This window comes from Miscanthus floridulus, chromosome 17 (genome assembly GCF_019320115.1).
Source record: "Miscanthus floridulus cultivar M001 chromosome 17, ASM1932011v1, whole genome shotgun sequence".
NCBI lineage: Eukaryota > Viridiplantae > Streptophyta > Magnoliopsida > Poales > Poaceae > Miscanthus > Miscanthus floridulus.
The window spans coordinates 56,813,773-56,819,772 of record NC_089596.1 but is presented as its reverse complement, the minus strand read 5'-3'; positions in this window follow the sequence as shown (position 1 = coordinate 56,819,772).

Genomic DNA, 6,000 nt, shown 5'->3' with positions numbered 1-6,000 from the left:
GGTGACTTCGTAAATCTCGAGATCTGCTGGCTCAGTCCTTCGGAGGTGCTCATAGGGGGAGGGTTTGCGTACGTGTGTTCATAGGGGTGAGTGTGCGTGCATGTTATGGGTGTCTGCGTTGTACTATGTAATTCTAAAAAAAAAGTTTCTTTGAGGATTCATAAATATGTAATTATATCTTATTAAAGTCGCCAAGATGTCAATGAGTTGGTCGATGTGATGTCAAGGATTGGTTTGTCCGTTGATGACCATGAAAATCTCTTCTGATTTTCCACATGCCAGCTCTCGTCAAGAATGGATTTATTTAGACTAGATTTGATAAGATAATGCTCAATATTTCAGTTGATGCCTTTACGACTTGCTTAATTATTAGACCATCGGCTAATCCCCTAACAAAAGTTAATTTTATTTCTGTTTACACCAAAATTTGGGAAGAGGAATGTGGGAGCTCGAAGCTTCCAAGATTGTGTCAATCAAGGAATCGATTGCATAAGGGTCGATATCAGCTGATTCAGATGCGACATTGGAATCGACTCTCTTAAAATGACATCAGCAGATAACGACAATGAGCTACGGTTGGCGTCGGGGAAAACATGTCAGACTCTACAAAAAGGAAAAGATTAGGGTCCAAGTTATCTTAAATTAGGAATGTTTTATTTTATACCAAAGATTATAATGAGTCGTACTAGAGTAGGATTCATGCTTAGGCTCTGGGTATAAATATTGGACCCCAGCTATTGTAAGAGGACATCCAATCAATCAAATACAATTTACTTTTTTTGGCTCCGTGCCAACCCTTAGGAGTAGGAGTAGAGTAGATCCTAGCGAGTTCTCTGCATCGGCCCGGCCGACCTCCAGCTTGTCTGTAAGTACCATCATGGCTTATACTTCTGTTTGTATGGCTGCATCGGTTAAGTTCGACCTCCACTGCAAACTCTAGTATAAGCTAGTTATCGACTCTTGTCTAGTTCAAGTACGGCTGCATCGATCCGGTCGACCTCCACTGCTCGAATTAGATTAAGGTCAAGTTATCGGCTCTATCTAAGTGTGGCGTCCTTCGGATAGATTCATTAAGTTACCGATCTTGCTGATGTTTTTATTGTTATTAATTTTCAGCAACATCAATCTGCTCGATCGAGATCGGTCTAGATCAGCCTCATATCCTTTTAGTCCATCGTTTGCTTTGTTACAACACAATATCTCTTACCATGAACGACAGGTTATGTTTTATTGGTTGTTATACTCTGATCTTAATCGTGCATAGTATGTGGTTAAGGCACGTATAATCTTGAAGAGGTTTGCTGGCTGGTTAAATCTGGTCTATAACTCGCTATTATGGCTGCAACGATCTGGTCGATCCCCACTGATGGCACTGTAGATTGGAGGATGCTAGTTAGTAGATTTGTTCTTGATTAGGCGTGACCTTAACTGTTTACTATGCCTGCATCAGCTGAATAGCCAATCGCCTATGCTTTAACGCCTACAGTGTGTCTACATAATTCTATTAAGCGTAAATAGATATGTGTACTTTAAGGGTTTGATTTGTTGTCTTTATCATGGCTATATCGATCCGGTCGAACCCCACTGTTAAAGATAGTAGATTAAGTCTGATGAGTCCATAGGTTTGTCCATATGAAATAGTCGATTGTTCACACACTGTAGTTCCTTTTTACCTGAATTGGCTATTTCAACCAATTCGCTTGAGCCTTCATGTATAGCATGTCTTTTAGAAAGCCTGTCAAAGTATAGATGGTTTTACGGATTCTTCAGTTTTATTTTGTTATTATCATCATAGCTGCCATCGATCCGGTCGAACCTCACTGTTGATGGTAACAGATTAGATTCAAAGCGTTTGTAAGTCCATTTGTATTAGACAGTCAATTTATTCTCATGTTATATCATTTCTTGATCGGATTCATTAGCTCAATGATTCACATTGGTAATATCCACCTAGCTGATGATCTCATTTACATATGTGGGCATTGTATTTATCAATATAAAAGCAATCGCGATCCATAAGCTTTACCGTCTGTAACAGCCAATTTATGTGCATATCAGCTATTTAGTCGATTTTCTCGTCTGGCTACTCCCGAAGCGGCACACTTGGAACTATCTGGGCAAAGACCGGCATGTTCCACCTTAAATTCTTGATAAACTTTCTCTCCTTGTCAATTGTAGGTCAAATTAACTAGCACGCCTTGGAAGGAATTCATAGGATCGGTTAACCCTGTGTTGATGCCAAGCAGATCTCTGGGCTCATCCTAAGCAGATCCTTCTTGCTTGCCATGTGTCAACACATTTTCGTGCCAACACACATTTTGGCACGCTCGGTGGGACCACCACAATCATCATGGCAGCTCACAACAACAGTGACATCCTTATGGTGCCTTATGAAGACCTACATAATGAAGATAAAGATGACATCAGCAAAGCTATAGAAGAATTTTAGAACAAGTGTTTGTTGTCCTACACCAAGACACGGGACAATAAAATTGTTCAGAAATATCCACTACCAAGAGTTCTGTTGCATGGGCAGACAGATGCAGATGAAGCTGAAGACAGGCATTTCTTTGTAAAGGCTGTAAACAAGTCTGTTCATGATGCTATATCGAATCAAAATGAAGTTTTCTTGAACACATTCCACAACACCATGAAAGAGGTGTTCCATGGATATCCAGTTGATCAGGTTGGGCCAGCTTATTACAACATTCCACATCCGTCGACTTAGGGGACTAATCAAGTCGGTACTAGCCATCAAGAAGCAGCACCAGCTAATAATGATGATGTCCAGGTGTTTCAGAGCTTATCTGAGCAAGTCCAGGTGGCACATCAGGCTAAATATCATCGTCGGCTCAAAAAATAGCACCATCAATTCAAATGATTCATTGAGATATAGATCCTGACATCTACAACTAGAGACTTCAAGCAGCAAACCAGCAAAGGACCCAGCAGATAGAGATTCCATAGGGGTATCATTATGGCATAGATTACAACACCCTTCACATGATTCCAAATCTAGGGTATCAAGGTACCCAAAATTTTAATCCATAGATGGGTCAGCAATTACAGAGAAATCCAAATTCAAATGCTGATGAATTGTTGCTTAGAGTGACCGAGATGATGAAGAATTAGTTCGGTTTGAAGCCAAAAGGGTAGACCTTCTAATACAAACGCCCATATCTAGAATGGTATGATTTGGTCGCTCTTCCTATAAATTATAGGCTTCCAGAGTTTGCCAAGTTCACTGGCCAAGATAGCACAAGCACAATAGAATATGGCAGTCGATATCTTACACAGCTGGGTGAAGCATCCATTGAAGAAGCCCATCGAGTTCGTTTCTTCTCCTTGTCTCTATCAGGGCCAGCCTTCACTTGGTTTTCATCACTGCCAGTTAACTCTATTGCCAATTGGGCTGACCTAGAGAAGAAGTTTCATACATATTTTTACACTAGGATAGGAGAAAAGAAGATTACCGATTTGACAACTATAAGACAGAGAACTAATGAATCGAAAACTGAGTTTCTTCAGAGGTTTTGAGAGACTAGAAATTTGTGCTTCTCACTAAACTTGACTGATGATTAGCTAGCTGCTTTGGTCGTTCAATGAATGTTGCCAACATGGAGAGAGAAGCTGCTGGGACAAGAATTTGAGAACTTGAGTCAGTTGGCTCAACGAGTGGCAGCGCTCAATAGCCAATTTTAGAACATGCATAGAGATACCCGATTCTAAAAGAATACCGTAATTGCTGAAACCTATAATCCATATTCGGTTGATGACAGCTATGAAGACGATGAAGAAGAAGAGGTTGCTACGGCCGAATGGAATTAGGGTAAGAAGGCAGTAATGGTGCCAAATCCTTAGGGAAGAGGAGTCGAAGAGAGCTATGATTTCGACGTCACAAAATTAGACAAGCTCTTTAATTTCTTGCTCAAGAAGGGATAGATCAAGTTGCCCGATAATCATGTTATGTTGCCCCCTGATCAGTTGAAGAACAAGAAGTTCTACAAATTTCATAACGTCACTTCTCATTCCACTAATGAGTGCAGAGTTTTCCAGCAACATATACAGAGGGCTATTCAGCAAGGAAGGCTCAAATTTGATACGCCTCGAAAGATGAAAGTTGATGATAATCCTTTCTCTAGAGATCAGGACATGGTTGATGCTAGGTTGCTCAAAGGGAAGACTAAAGTCCTAACATTAGTTATATCAAAAGAAACTGGAACAGTCGATCCCGTGATGCAAATATCGGCTGATGAATATAGAGAGGTTAGAAGGCGTTGTGACCAACAAAAGAGCCAATATGAACAGGGAGAAACGTCGAAGGATGGGGCAACAAGGCCGCGTGTTACATCTCGAATTTTGTTGAATAAATGGCAGTGGCAGAAGGAAAAGGATTATCAGCGTTGGTTAGAAGAGCAAGAATACCAGCGTCAATAGGAAAAAGAGAGGTATGAAAGAAGGCAAGTTGAATCCTATTAGAATTGTCCATTCTTCAGACATTGCTGGAACAAAGGTTTGAAATTGCCTACCAGAAATAACTATCCAGAATGCAGTGAGCAATATTGCGAGTTTAGGCAATCTCAAGCCAACTGCCGGTCTATCCATGCTCAAGATGAGTATCATCATAATAATATGGATCGGCGCTTAAAGAATAGAAGTGTTCATGATTAGCTTGGAAAATAGATTGTTGATCAAAACTAGACTGATTATGAAAAAGAGAGTGATGAGAAAGAATATGTTTGGCAGGAAGGCTAATGGTGTCCAGGAGGTCTAACAAGAAGCTAGAAAAGAAGAGTGCAACGCCTAAGGAATAGAGAACTGGAATAGGCTCAGGCGTCTAGTAAACCTCAGGTGTGGCATGCTAAACAAACAGCCGGTAGGGGTCAACCATCGGCTAATATTCAAATGGTTTTTTTATTGCCATCAGAATTTAGAGCTCCAGCATACCAAGAAGTCTATTTAGATTTTGATGAATCAGAGTATGAGGAAATAGTTGCCAAGTTGACAGTTATACAACAGGCTATATTCGATAAGCCAATCAAGCATCGGCACTTAAAGGCTTTATATGTAAAAGGTTTTGTTGATGGGAAGCCGATGAACAAGATGTTGGTGGATGGAGGTGCTTCTATCAATCTTATGCCTTACACCACTTTTCACAAGCTTGGCAAGGGGCTAGGAGATTTGATTGAAACTGACATGATGCTTAAGGATTTTGGGGGTAATGCGTCTAAGAACCGAGGGCAATGAACGTTGAACTGACAATCGGAAGTAAGACTCTGCTCACCACATTCTTCGTCATCGATGGAAAAGGTTCATAAAGTTTACTCCTCGGTCGTGATTGGATTCATGCAAATAGTTGTGTGCCATCAACCATGCATCAATGTTTGATTCAATGGCATGAAGATGATGTTGAGCTAGTTCGCATTGATGATTCTATGAGTATCACGATAGTCGATCTAGTATATTGGGAGCTAGAAGACTTCGAGTGTTTTTCTAGCAAGCTGTGGGAAGGAGGCTTAATTAAGATCAGTGATGAAAGACAACAGCTGATCCAAGCAATCGGCTCTGAGAGTTTGTTTTGATGCATAATCATGGCTTCACGTCGGTCATTGGATTAAGGGAAATAAACATTGGTCCTAGAGATAGGCTTAGGCCGACGTATGAGAGCGCTAAGTCGAATTCTAAGTATGAGTCAGAGTTAGTAGATTTATTGAAGAAATTTAAGGATTGTTTTGCTTGGCCTAGATCAATCGATTGTTTAATCTTTGGTCTAAAAAGTTCTGGTGCAACCTATCAAGAGCGATCGACAAAAAATGTTTGAAGGAATATTATCCTAGTGTTTAGATCAACACTTGATAGCCAATTTGTTCAGTCATCGGCTCTAATAGCCGGTACCAGAAGGGTATCGCTAGTATTTCAAAATTAACCCCAAAAGGAAGAAAAGTCGATACAAAATGTATCACCTATAGAACAAAAAACAAACACAGGAAAAATTATGAC